Source organism: Crinia signifera, chromosome 6, assembly GCF_055691185.1.
Source record: "Crinia signifera chromosome 6, ASM5569118v1, whole genome shotgun sequence".
NCBI lineage: Eukaryota > Metazoa > Chordata > Amphibia > Anura > Myobatrachidae > Crinia > Crinia signifera.
The window spans coordinates 217,757,624-217,770,445 of NC_139222.1; the positions used below are offsets into that span (position 1 = coordinate 217,757,624).

The 12,822-nt window shown below is 46.2% G+C and overlaps 7 non-coding genes across 7 annotated transcripts; all 7 read left to right on the plus strand.

The window, feature by feature from the left end:
• Nucleotides 1–663: 663 nt before the first annotated feature.
• On the plus strand, nt 664–854 carry LOC146012187 (U2 spliceosomal RNA). Its single transcript, XR_014445359.1, has one exon. It is a non-coding gene; the product is annotated as a U2 spliceosomal RNA (small nuclear RNA).
• A 1,373-nt stretch (nt 855–2,227) lies between these two features.
• LOC146012188 (U2 spliceosomal RNA) lies at nt 2,228–2,418 on the plus strand. The gene has a single exon (XR_014445360.1). It is a non-coding gene; the product is annotated as a U2 spliceosomal RNA (small nuclear RNA).
• A 1,373-nt stretch (nt 2,419–3,791) lies between these two features.
• LOC146012189 (U2 spliceosomal RNA) lies at nt 3,792–3,982 on the plus strand. Its single transcript, XR_014445361.1, has one exon. It is a non-coding gene; the product is annotated as a U2 spliceosomal RNA (small nuclear RNA).
• A 2,620-nt stretch (nt 3,983–6,602) lies between these two features.
• LOC146012190 (U2 spliceosomal RNA) lies at nt 6,603–6,793 on the plus strand. Its single transcript, XR_014445362.1, has one exon. It is a non-coding gene; the product is annotated as a U2 spliceosomal RNA (small nuclear RNA).
• Nucleotides 6,794–8,167: 1,374 nt separating this feature from the next.
• Nucleotides 8,168–8,358, plus strand: LOC146012565 (U2 spliceosomal RNA). Its single transcript, XR_014445725.1, has one exon. It is a non-coding gene; the product is annotated as a U2 spliceosomal RNA (small nuclear RNA).
• Nucleotides 8,359–9,733: 1,375 nt separating this feature from the next.
• LOC146012191 (U2 spliceosomal RNA) lies at nt 9,734–9,924 on the plus strand. The gene has a single exon (XR_014445364.1). It is a non-coding gene; the product is annotated as a U2 spliceosomal RNA (small nuclear RNA).
• A 1,373-nt stretch (nt 9,925–11,297) lies between these two features.
• Nucleotides 11,298–11,488, plus strand: LOC146012193 (U2 spliceosomal RNA). Its single transcript, XR_014445366.1, has one exon. It is a non-coding gene; the product is annotated as a U2 spliceosomal RNA (small nuclear RNA).
• The last annotated feature ends 1,334 nt before the right edge of the window (nt 11,489–12,822 follow it).

Sequence of the window (12,822 nt, forward strand, 5' to 3'; positions counted from 1 at the left end):
CACATGACTGTCCTGTCTGCCTGTCTGTTCCAAGTGACTGTCTGGCTGTCAGGTTCCGCCGGATTCCGAGTGAGCAGCTTGTGATGTCATAGAGGGCAGATTGTGATGTCACACAAAGGGTCCTGCCACATGAATGCCTGTCCATCTGACTGTCTACTACTGCTGCTGAATGGGCTCAAAACAGGAAAGCCGTCATTGCACCTGATTGTGCAAGATTCCTCCTCCTCCTCTGCAGCAGCTAGCTGATTGATTTACTCAGCAGCAGTTCGTCAGGGACACAGGCATGCAGCAGCAAAGAGCGAGGAGACAGCTGGCTGCTGCTGCTTGCCTGTTGGTCGTCTGCCTAGTGGGTGTGTGTCTGTTGACGCGACGTCAACAGACGGGGCGGAGCACATGCAAATTTGGCCTCCTACCCAGCTGAGGCACCCTGCCCGCCCGCCGACGACCTAATCACAAAATCAGTTGGATGGCTACTCGTCCTCCGGTCCCTGTCCAGCACTTCAAGTCCTATTCACACCTGCCGTACAGCCAGGTATCTTTCAGACTGCAACGACATAGAAGTGATGTGTGTGTGTTAGATGTGTCCGTGGTGCTGATCTCTTCTGCACCAGTGTTGGTGGCCGAATTCCGGTTCGCGCGCTTTGCTGGGACCCCATTCGGGTTATCGCTTCTCGGCCTTTTGGCTAAGATCAAGTGTAGTATCTGTTCTTATCAGTTTAATATCTGATACGCCCCCTATCTGGGGGCCATATATTAAATGGATTTTTAGAACAGGGAGATGGAAGAAGAGCTTGCTCTGTCCACTCCACGCATTGACCTGGTATTGCAGTACTTCCAGGACCGGTGCACCTTCCTAATCTGTTATCCAAAAAAAGACTATTTCCATTCCTGGCACTTAATTTGGAGTATCAATTGTTTGTGCACCTTTGTACTAACTTTGTATTTAGAAATGCATGCATTTGCTGCTTCAAGGTTTAACCCTTGTGCATAAATACTTTGAAATCCTGCCTCCAGTGTATCATTTTGTGACTATTTCTTGACTCCTTGAATTGTACTTTCTGGAATCGAGGCAGTTAAATATTTTTACGTGACACTACACTTGATATCAGCATATGCGGCCTAGCCAAAAGACCGGAAGCCTGCCTAAATTAAATGACTTATCAATCGCTGCGACCTCCCAAAAAATAGGCAAACACTATGTGACTTACCTACGATCTTTCCACGGAAACATCAACTGGATCACAGCAATGGCATTTTTGGACCCCCCTCCCTCTCCATTTGAAATGGCTTGGTTTTTTTTTGCTTTTTCTTTCTTGATCTCTTATATTTTTTTTCTTTTCTTTTTGCGCTCTCTTTTCTCTCTCTTTTGTTTTGGGAATTTTTTTTCCTCTTTCCTCTCTTTTGTTTTGGGAATTTTTTTTCCTCTTCCATTTTTTTTTGCCGAGCCCAACAATTGATGATCATTGAGAGGGGGATTTAGAAAAAGTATCACTTACCTTCTTCGGACCATCATTTGGGTGGTAACTGCCAATAAAAGAAAACATTGGCCCACCCAGCTCACCTACACATGGCTGTCCTGTCTGCCTGTCTGTTCCAAGTGACTGTCTGGCTGTCAGGTTCCGCCGGATTCCGAGTGAGCAGCTTGTGATGTCATAGAGGGCAGATTGTGATGTCACACAAAGGGTCCTGCCACATGAATGCCTGTCCATCTGACTGTCTACTACTGCTGCTGAATGGGCTCAAAACAGGAAAGCCGTCATTGCACCTGATTGTGCAAGATTCCTCCTTCTCCTCTGCAGCAGCTAGCTGATTGATTTACTCAGCAGCAGTTCGTCAGGGACACAGGCATGCAGCAGCAAAGAGCGAGGAGACAGCTGGCTGCTGCTGCTTGCCTGTTGGTCGTCTGCCTAGTGGGTGTGTGTCTGTTGACGCGACGTCAACAGACGGGGCGGAGCACATGCAAATTTGGCCTCCTACCCAGCTGAGGCACCCTGCCCGCCCGCCGACGACCTAATCACAAAATCAGTTGGATGGCTACTCGTCCTCCGGTCCCTGTTCAGCACTTCAAGTCCTATTCACACCTGCCGTACAGCCAGGTATCTTTCAGACTGCAACGACATAGAAGTGATGTGTGTGTGTTAGATGTGTCCGTGGTGCTGATCTCTTCTGCACCAGTGTTGGTGGCCGAATTCCGGTTCGCGCGCTTTGCTGGGACCCCATTCGGGTTATCGCTTCTCGGCCTTTTGGCTAAGATCAAGTGTAGTATCTGTTCTTATCAGTTTAATATCTGATACGCCCCCTATCTGGGGGCCATATATTAAATGGATTTTTAGAACAGGGAGATGGAAGAAGAGCTTGCTCTGTCCACTCCACGCATTGACCTGGTATTGCAGTACTTCCAGGACCGGTGCACCTTCCTAATCTGTTATCCAAAAAAAGACTATTTCCATTCCTGGCACTTAATTTGGAGTATCAATTGTTTGTGCACCTTTGTACTAACTTTGTATTTAGAAATGCATGCATTTGCTGCTTCAAGGTTTAACCCTTGTGCATAAATACTTTGAAATCCTGCCTCCAGTGTATCATTTTGTGACTATTTCTTGACTCCTTGAATTGTACTTTCTGGAATCGAGGCAGTTAAATATTTTTACGTGACACTACACTTGATATCAGCATATGCGGCCTAGCCAAAAGACCGGAAGCCTGCCTAAATTAAATGACTTATCAATCGCTGCGACCTCCCAAAAAATAGGCAAACACTATGTGACTTACCTACGATCTTTCCACGGAAACATCAACTGGATCACAGCAATGGCATTTTTGGACCCCCCTCCCTCTCCATTTGAAATGGCTTGGTTTTTTTTTGCTTTTTCTTTCTTGATCTCTTATATTTTTTTTCTTTTCTTTTTGCGCTCTCTTTTCTCTCTCTTTTGTTTTGGGAAATTTTTTTCCTCTTTCCTCTCTTTTGTTTTGGGAATTTTTTTTCCTCTTCCATTTTTTTTTGCCGAGCCCAACAATTGATGATCATTGAGAGGGGGATTTAGAAAAAGTATCACTTACCTTCTTCGGACCATCATTTGGGTGGTAACTGCCAATAAAAGAAAACATTGGCCCACCCAGCTCACCTACACATGACTGTCCTGTCTGCCTGTCTGTTCCAAGTGACTGTCTGGCTGTCAGGTTCCGCCGGATTCCGAGTGAGCAGCTTGTGATGTCATAGAGGGCAGATTGTGATGTCACACAAAGGGTCCTGCCACATGAATGCCTGTCCATCTGACTGTCTACTACTGCTGCTGAATGGGCTCAAAACAGGAAAGCCGTCATTGCACCTGATTGTGCAAGATTCCTCCTTCTCCTCTGCAGCAGCTAGCTGATTGATTTACTCAGCAGCAGTTCGTCAGGGACACAGGCATGCAGCAGCAAAGAGCGAGGAGACAGCTGGCTGCTGCTGCTTGCCTGTTGGTCGTCTGCCTAGTGGGTGTGTGTCTGTTGACGCGACGTCAACAGACGGGGCGGAGCACATGCAAATTTGGCCTCCTACCCAGCTGAGGCACCCTGCCCGCCCGCCGACGACCTAATCACAAAATCAGTTGGATGGCTACTCGTCCTCCGGTCCCTGTCCAGCACTTCAAGTCCTATTCACACCTGCCGTACAGCCAGGTATCTTTCAGACTGCAACGACATAGAAGTGATGTGTGTGTGTTAGATGTGTCCGTGGTGCTGATCTCTTCTGCACCAGTGTTGGTGGCCGAATTCCGGTTCGCGCGCTTTGCTGGGACCCCATTCGGGTTATCGCTTCTCGGCCTTTTGGCTAAGATCAAGTGTAGTATCTGTTCTTATCAGTTTAATATCTGATACGCCCCCTATCTGGGGGCCATATATTAAATGGATTTTTAGAACAGGGAGATGGAAGAAGAGCTTGCTCTGTCCACTCCACGCATTGACCTGGTATTGCAGTACTTCCAGGACCGGTGCACCTTCCTAATCTGTTATCCAAAAAAAAGACTATTTCCATTCCTGGCACTTAATTTGGAGTATCAATTGTTTGTGCACCTTTGTACTAACTTTGTATTTAGAAATGCATGCATTTGCTGCTAGAGCTTCATTGGACACTCTTAAGGCATGGGACAAATTCTCCAGACTTATGTTGTTAAACCTGCCATCACCCAATTTGTCTTTATTAGGCCTCTCCTCTTTGATCCCCAACCTGAACCTATCCCCATGGTACGACAAGGGCATTAAAAGGATCAGCGACCTGCACTCTGGCGATGTTCTTATGTCCTTCTCTCAACTTCAAGCTTCCTTCTCCCTCCCCGCTGCTGATTTTTACAAGTTTTTACAAGTTAGACACTGGTTACAGTCATACCCTCTTCTGTTTGATCCCTCCAGAAGAGTGCCCCCCCATATCCTTTCACGCCTTTCATCTCCTTACCGAAAGGGAGGCATCTCCTTCTGGTACTCCCTGTTAGTAACCTCCACACAACCTGATAAAACACAGCCGCATTTAAACTGGGAAAGAGATTTAAACTTCTGCTTAGAAGCTAAAGAATGGTCTAACCTGTTCGCATCTGTCTTTAAAATGTCCAAATGTATTTCCCATGTTGAAATGTATATGAAACTATTCTACCGCATATATCTAACCCCCGCTAAACTACACAAATTCTGGCCGGCTCAGTCTAACCTGTGCTGGCGAGGATGTGGATCGGTGGGGGATATTATCCACATTTTTTGGTCTTGCCCTCATATCCGCCCCCTATGGGGCTGGGTTGAAGACCTCATTCGGAAAGTAACGGGCCTCCATATCTCCTTGTCCCCACCAGTAGCACTTCTACATATTTTTCCAGAATGTATCTCTATACATAATAGATACCTCATTACTCATATGTTTATCGCCACCAAAACTGCGATAGCACAATTCTGGAAGCACCCTCTCCCACCCCCAGAGGACCTAATCATAACTAAGCTTACCCACAACTGCACTATGGAAACCCTATATAGCCGTTACTCCCCCCCCTATTCCTCAATCCTTCCGAAATGGTCTGACTGGCAGGAGTTCCTATCTGTGAACCCACAAGACTCACCCCCCGGGTAGGTAGGCTCCTCGCACTGCTTGCCCTTTTGATGTTTTGATGTTTTGCCTTACCACTTTGTTTTCCATAATTGTATACATGCATCTCCTAATGTCAATTGTAAAACCCTTGTAATTTTATTTGTGACATTGCCCTGTGAACCCCCCCCCCCTTTTTCTTTTCTTTTCTGTAACCCCCCCCCCCCTCATGTTATAAAAACCTAATAAAAATTATTGTTTAAAAAAAAAAAAGAAATGCATGCATTTGCTGCTTCAAGGTTTAACCCTTGTGCATAAATACTTTGAAATCCTGCCTCCAGTGTATAATTTTGTGACTATTTCTTGACTCCTTGAATTGTACTTTCTGGAATCGAGGCAGTTAAATATTTTTACGTGACACTACACTTGATATCAGCATATGCGGCCTAGCCAAAAGACCGGAAGCCTGCCTAAATTAAATGACTTATCAATCGCTGCGACCTCCCAAAAAATAGGCAAACACTATGTGACTTACCTACGATCTTTCCACGGAAACATCAACTGGATCACAGCAATGGCATTTTTGGACCCCCCTCCCTCTCCATTTGAAATGGCTTGGTTTTTTTTTTGCTTTTTCTTTCTTGATCTCTTATATTTTTTTTCTTTTCTTTTTGCGCTCTCTTTTCTCTCTCTTTTGTTTTGGGAAATTTTTTTCCTCTTTCCTCTCTTTTGTTTTGGGAATTTTTTTTCCTCTTCCATTTTTTTTTGCCGAGCCCAACAATTGATGATCATTGAGAGGGGGATTTAGAAAAAGTATCACTTACCTTCTTCGGACCATCATTTGGGTGGTAACTGCCAATAAAAGAAAACATTGGCCCACCCAGCTCACCTACACATGACTGTCCTGTCTGCCTGTCTGTTCCAAGTGACTGTCTGGCTGTCAGGTTCCGCCGGATTCCGAGTGAGCAGCTTGTGATGTCATAGAGGGCAGATTGTGATGTCACACAAAGGGTCCTGCCACATGAATGCCTGTCCATCTGACTGTCTACTACTGCTGCTGAATGGGCTCAAAACAGGAAAGCCGTCATTGCACCTGATTGTGCAAGATTCCTCCTTCTCCTCTGCAGCAGCTAGCTGATTGATTTACTCAGCAGCAGTTCGTCAGGGACACAGGCATGCAGCAGCAAAGAGCGAGGAGACAGCTGGCTGCTGCTGCTTGCCTGTTGGTCGTCTGCCTAGTGGGTGTGTGTCTGTTGACGCGACGTCAACAGACGGGGCGGAGCACATGCAAATTTGGCCTCCTACCCAGCTGAGGCACCCTGCCCGCCCGCCGACGACCTAATCACAAAATCAGTTGGATGGCTACTCATCCTCCGGTCCCTGTCCAGCACTTCAAGTCCTATTCACACCTGCCGTACAGCCAGGTATCTTTCAGACTGCAACGACATAGAAGTGATGTGTGTGTGTTAGATGTGTCCGTGGTGCTGATCTCTTCTGCACCAGTGTTGGTGGCCGAATTCCGGTTCGCGCGCTTTGCTGGGACCCCATTCGGGTTATCGCTTCTCGGCCTTTTGGCTAAGATCAAGTGTAGTATCTGTTCTTATCAGTTTAATATCTGATACGCCCCCTATCTGGGGGCCATATATTAAATGGATTTTTAGAACAGGGAGATGGAAGAAGAGCTTGCTCTGTCCACTCCACGCATTGACCTGGTATTGCAGTACTTCCAGGACCGGTGCACCTTCCTAATCTGTTATCCAAAAAAAGACTATTTCCATTCCTGGCACTTAATTTGGAGTATCAATTGTTTGTGCACCTTTGTACTAACTTTGTATTTAGAAATGCATGCATTTGCTGCTTCAAGGTTTAACCCTTGTGCATAAATACTTTGAAATCCTGCCTCCAGTGTATCATTTTGTGACTATTTCTTGACTCCTTGAATTGTACTTTCTGGAATCGAGGCAGTTAAATATTTTTACGTGACACTACACTTGATATCAGCATATGCGGCCTAGCCAAAAGACCGGAAGCCTGCCTAAATTAAATGACTTATCAATCGCTGCGACCTCCCAAAAAATAGGCAAACACTATGTGACTTACCTACGATCTTTCCACGGAAACATCAACTGGATCACAGCAATGGCATTTTTGGACCCCCCTCCCTCTCCATTTGAAATGGCTTGGTTTTTTTTTTGCTTTTTCTTTCTTGATCTCTTATATTTTTTTTCTTTTCTTTTTGCGCTCTCTTTTCTCTCTCTTTTGTTTTGGGAAATTTTTTTCCTCTTTCCTCTCTTTTGTTTTGGGAATTTTTTTTCCTCTTCCATTTTTTTTTGCCGAGCCCAACAATTGATGATCATTGAGAGGGGGATTTAGAAAAAGTATCACTTACCTTCTTCGGACCATCATTTGGGTGGTAACTGCCAATAAAAGAAAACATTGGCCCACCCAGCTCACCTACACATGACTGTCCTGTCTGCCTGTCTGTTCCAAGTGACTGTCTGGCTGTCAGGTTCCGCCGGATTCCGAGTGAGCAGCTTGTGATGTCATAGAGGGCAGATTGTGATGTCACACAAAGGGTCCTGCCACATGAATGCCTGTCCATCTGACTGTCTACTACTGCTGCTGAATGGGCTCAAAACAGGAAAGCCGTCATTGCACCTGATTGTGCAAGATTCCTCCTTCTCCTCTGCAGCAGCTAGCTGATTGATTTACTCAGCAGCAGTTCGTCAGGGACACAGGCATGCAGCAGCAAAGAGCGAGGAGACAGCTGGCTGCTGCTGCTTGCCTGTTGGTCGTCTGCCTAGTGGGTGTGTGTCTGTTGACGCGACGTCAACAGACGGGGCGGAGCACATGCAAATTTGGCCTCCTACCCAGCTGAGGCACCCTGCCCGCCCGCCGACGACCTAATCACAAAATCAGTTGGATGGCTACTCGTCCTCCGGTCCCTGTCCAGCACTTCAAGTCCTATTCACACCTGCCGTACAGCCAGGTATCTTTCAGACTGCAACGACATAGAAGTGATGTGTGTGTGTTAGATGTGTCCGTGGTGCTGATCTCTTCTGCACCAGTGTTGGTGGCCGAATTCCGGTTCGCGCGCTTTGCTGGGACCCCATTCGGGTTATCGCTTCTCGGCCTTTTGGCTAAGATCAAGTGTAGTATCTGTTCTTATCAGTTTAATATCTGATACGCCCCCTATCTGGGGGCCATATATTAAATGGATTTTTAGAACAGGGAGATAGAAGAAGAGCTTGCTCTGTCCACTCCACGCATTGACCTGGTATTGCAGTACTTCCAGGACCGGTGCACCTTCCTAATCTGTTATCCAAAAAAAGACTATTTCCATTCCTGGCACTTAATTTGGAGTATCAATTGTTTGTGCACCTTTGTACTAACTTTGTATTTAGAAATGCATGCATTTGCTGCTTCAAGGTTTAACCCTTGTGCATAAATACTTTGAAATCCTGCCTCCAGTGTATCATTTTGTGACTATTTCTTGACTCCTTGAATTGTACTTTCTGGAATCGAGGCAGTTAAATATTTTTACGTGACACTACACTTGATATCAGCATATGCGGCCTAGCCAAAAGACCGGAAGCCTGCCTAAATTAAATGACTTATCAATCGCTGCGACCTCCCAAAAAATAGGCAAACACTATGTGACTTACCTACGATCTTTCCACGGAAACATCAACTGGATCACAGCAATGGCATTTTTGGACCCCCCTCCCTCTCCATTTGAAATGGCTTGGTTTTTTTTTTTGCTTTTTCTTTCTTGATCTCTTATATTTTTTTTCTTTTCTTTTTGCGCTCTCTTTTCTCTCTCTTTTGTTTTGGGACATTTTTTTCCTCTTTCCTCTCTTTTGTTTTGGGAATTTTTTTTCCTCTTCCATTTTTTTTTGCCGAGCCCAACAATTGATGATCATTGAGAGGGGGATTTAGAAAAAGTATCACTTACCTTCTTCGGACCATCATTTGGGTGGTAACTGCCAATAAAAGAAAACATTGGCCCACCCAGCTCACCTACACATGACTGTCCTGTCTGCCTGTCTGTTCCAAGTGACTGTCTGGCTGTCAGGTTCCGCCGGATTCCGAGTGAGCAGCTTGTGATGTCATAGAGGGCAGATTGTGATGTCACACAAAGGGTCCTGCCACATGAATGCCTGTCCATCTGACTGTCTACTACTGCTGCTGAATGGGCTCAAAACAGGAAAGCCGTCATTGCACCTGATTGTGCAAGATTCCTCCTCCTCCTCTGCAGCAGCTAGCTGATTGATTTACTCAGCAGCAGTTCGTCAGGGACACAGGCATGCAGCAGCAAAGAGCGAGGAGACAGCTGGCTGCTGCTGCTTGCCTGTTGGTCGTCTGCCTAGTGGGTGTGTGTCTGTTGACGCGACGTCAACAGACGGGGCGGAGCACATGCAAATTTGGCCTCCTACCCAGCTGAGGCACCCTGCCCGCCCGCCGACGACCTAATCACAAAATCAGTTGGATGGCTACTCGTCCTCCGGTCCCTGTCCAGCACTTCAAGTCCTATTCACACCTGCCGTACAGCCAGGTATCTTTCAGACTGCAACGACATAGAAGTGATGTGTGTGTGTTAGATGTGTCCGTGGTGCTGATCTCTTCTGCACCAGTGTTGGTGGCCGAATTCCGGTTCGCGCGCTTTGCTGGGACCCCATTCGGGTTATCGCTTCTCGGCCTTTTGGCTAAGATCAAGTGTAGTATCTGTTCTTATCAGTTTAATATCTGATACGCCCCCTATCTGGGGGCCATATATTAAATGGATTTTTAGAACAGGGAGATGGAAGAAGAGCTTGCTCTGTCCACTCCACGCATTGACCTGGTATTGCAGTACTTCCAGGACCGGTGCACCTTCCTAATCTGTTATCCAAAAAAAGACTATTTCCATTCCTGGCACTTAATTTGGAGTATCAATTGTTTGTGCACCTTTGTACTAACTTTGTATTTAGAAATGCATGCATTTGCTGCTTCAAGGTTTAACCCTTGTGCATAAATACTTTGAAATCCTGCCTCCAGTGTATCATTTTGTGACTATTTCTTGACTCCTTGAATTGTACTTTCTGGAATCGAGGCAGTTAAATATTTTTACGTGACACTACACTTGATATCAGCATATGCGGCCTAGCCAAAAGACCGGAAGCCTGCCTAAATTAAATGACTTATCAATCGCTGCGACCTCCCAAAAAATAGGCAAACACTATGTGACTTACCTACGATCTTTCCACGGAAACATCAACTGGATCACAGCAATGGCATTTTTGGACCCCCCTCCCTCTCCATTTGAAATGGCTTGGTTTTTTTTTGCTTTTTCTTTCTTGATCTCTTATATTTTTTTTCTTTTCTTTTTGCGCTCTCTTTTCTCTCTCTTTTGTTTTGGGAATTTTTTTTCCTCTTTCCTCTCTTTTGTTTTGGGAATTTTTTTTCCTCTTCCATTTTTTTTTGCCGAGCCCAACAATTGATGATCATTGAGAGGGGGATTTAGAAAAAGTATCACTTACCTTCTTCGGACCATCATTTGGGTGGTAACTGCCAATAAAAGAAAACATTGGCCCACCCAGCTCACCTACACATGACTGTCCTGTCTGCCTGTCTGTTCCAAGTGACTGTCTGGCTGTCAGGTTCCGCCGGATTCCGAGTGAGCAGCTTGTGATGTCATAGAGGGCAGATTGTGATGTCACACAAAGGGTCCTGCCACATGAATGCCTGTCCATCTGACTGTCTACTACTGCTGCTGAATGGGCTCAAAACAGGAAAGCCGTCATTGCACCTGATTGTGCAAGATTCCTCCTTCTCCTCTGCAGCAGCTAGCTGATTGATTTACTCAGCAGCAGTTCGTCAGGGACACAGGCATGCAGCAGCAAAGAGCGAGGAGACAGCTGGCTGCTGCTGCTTGCCTGTTGGTCGTCTGCCTAGTGGGTGTGTGTCTGTTGACGCGACGTCAACAGACGGGGCGGAGCACATGCAAATTTGGCCTCCTACCCAGCTGAGGCACCCTGCCCGCCCGCCGACGACCTAATCACAAAATCAGTTGGATGGCTACTCGTCCTCCGGTCCCTGTCCAGCACTTCAAGTCCTATTCACACCTGCCGTACAGCCAGGTATCTTTCAGACTGCAACGACATAGAAGTGATGTGTGTGTGTTAGATGTGTCCGTGGTGCTGATCTCTTCTGCACCAGTGTTGGTGGCCGAATTCCGGTTCGCGCGCTTTGCTGGGACCCCATTCGGGTTATCGCTTCTCGGCCTTTTGGCTAAGATCAAGTGTAGTATCTGTTCTTATCAGTTTAATATCTGATACGCCCCCTATCTGGGGGCCATATATTAAATGGATTTTTAGAACAGGGAGATGGAAGAAGAGCTTGCTCTGTCCACTCCACGCATTGACCTGGTATTGCAGTACTTCCAGGACCGGTGCACCTTCCTAATCTGTTATCCAAAAAAAGACTATTTCCATTCCTGGCACTTAATTTGGAGTATCAATTGTTTGTGCACCTTTGTACTAACTTTGTATTTAGAAATGCATGCATTTGCTGCTTCAAGGTTTAACCCTTGTGCATAAATACTTTGAAATCCTGCCTCCAGTGTATCATTTTGTGACTATTTCTTGACTCCTTGAATTGTACTTTCTGGAATCGAGGCAGTTAAATATTTTTACGTGACACTACACTTGATATCAGCATATGCGGCCTAGCCAAAAGACCGGAAGCCTGCCTAAATTAAATGACTTATCAATCGCTGCGACCTCCCAAAAAATAGGCAAACACTATGTGACTTACCTACGATCTTTCCACGGAAACATCAACTGGATCACAGCAATGGCATTTTTGGACCCCCCTCCCTCTCCATTTGAAATGGCTTGGTTTTTTTTTTGCTTTTTCTTTCTTGATCTCTTATATTTTTTTTCTTTTCTTTTTGCGCTCTCTTTTCTCTCTCTTTTGTTTTGGGAAATTTTTTTCCTCTTTCCTCTCTTTTGTTTTGGGAATTTTTTTTCCTCTTCCATTTTTTTTTGCCGAGCCCAACAATTGATGATCATTGAGAGGGGGATTTAGAAAAAGTATCACTTACCTTCTTCGGACCATCATTTGGGTGGTAACTGCCAATAAAAGAAAACATTGGCCCACCCAGCTCACCTACACATGACTGTCCTGTCTGCCTGTCTGTTCCAAGTGACTGTCTGGCTGTCAGGTTCCGCCGGATTCCGAGTGAGCAGCTTGTGATGTCATAGAGGGCAGATTGTGATGTCACACAAAGGGTCCTGCCACATGAATGCCTGTCCATCTGACTGTCTACTACTGCTGCTGAATGGGCTCAAAACAGGAAAGCCGTCATTGCACCTGATTGTGCAAGATTCCTCCTTCTCCTCTGCAGCAGCTAGCTGATTGATTTACTCAGCAGCAGTTCGTCAGGGACACAGGCATGCAGCAGCAAAGAGCGAGGAGACAGCTGGCTGCTGCTGCTTGCCTGTTGGTCGTCTGCCTAGTGGGTGTGTGTCTGTTGACGCGACGTCAACAGACGGGGCGGAGCACATGCAAATTTGGCCTCCTACCCAGCTGAGGCACCCTGCCCGCCCGCCGACGACCTAATCACAAAATCAGTTGGATGGCTACTCGTCCTCCGGTCCCTGTCCAGCACTTCAAGTCCTATTCACACCTGCCGTACAGCCAGGTATCTTTCAGACTGCAACGACATAGAAGTGATGTGTGTGTGTTAGATGTGTCCGTGGTGCTGATCTCTTCTGCACCAGTGTTGGTGGCCG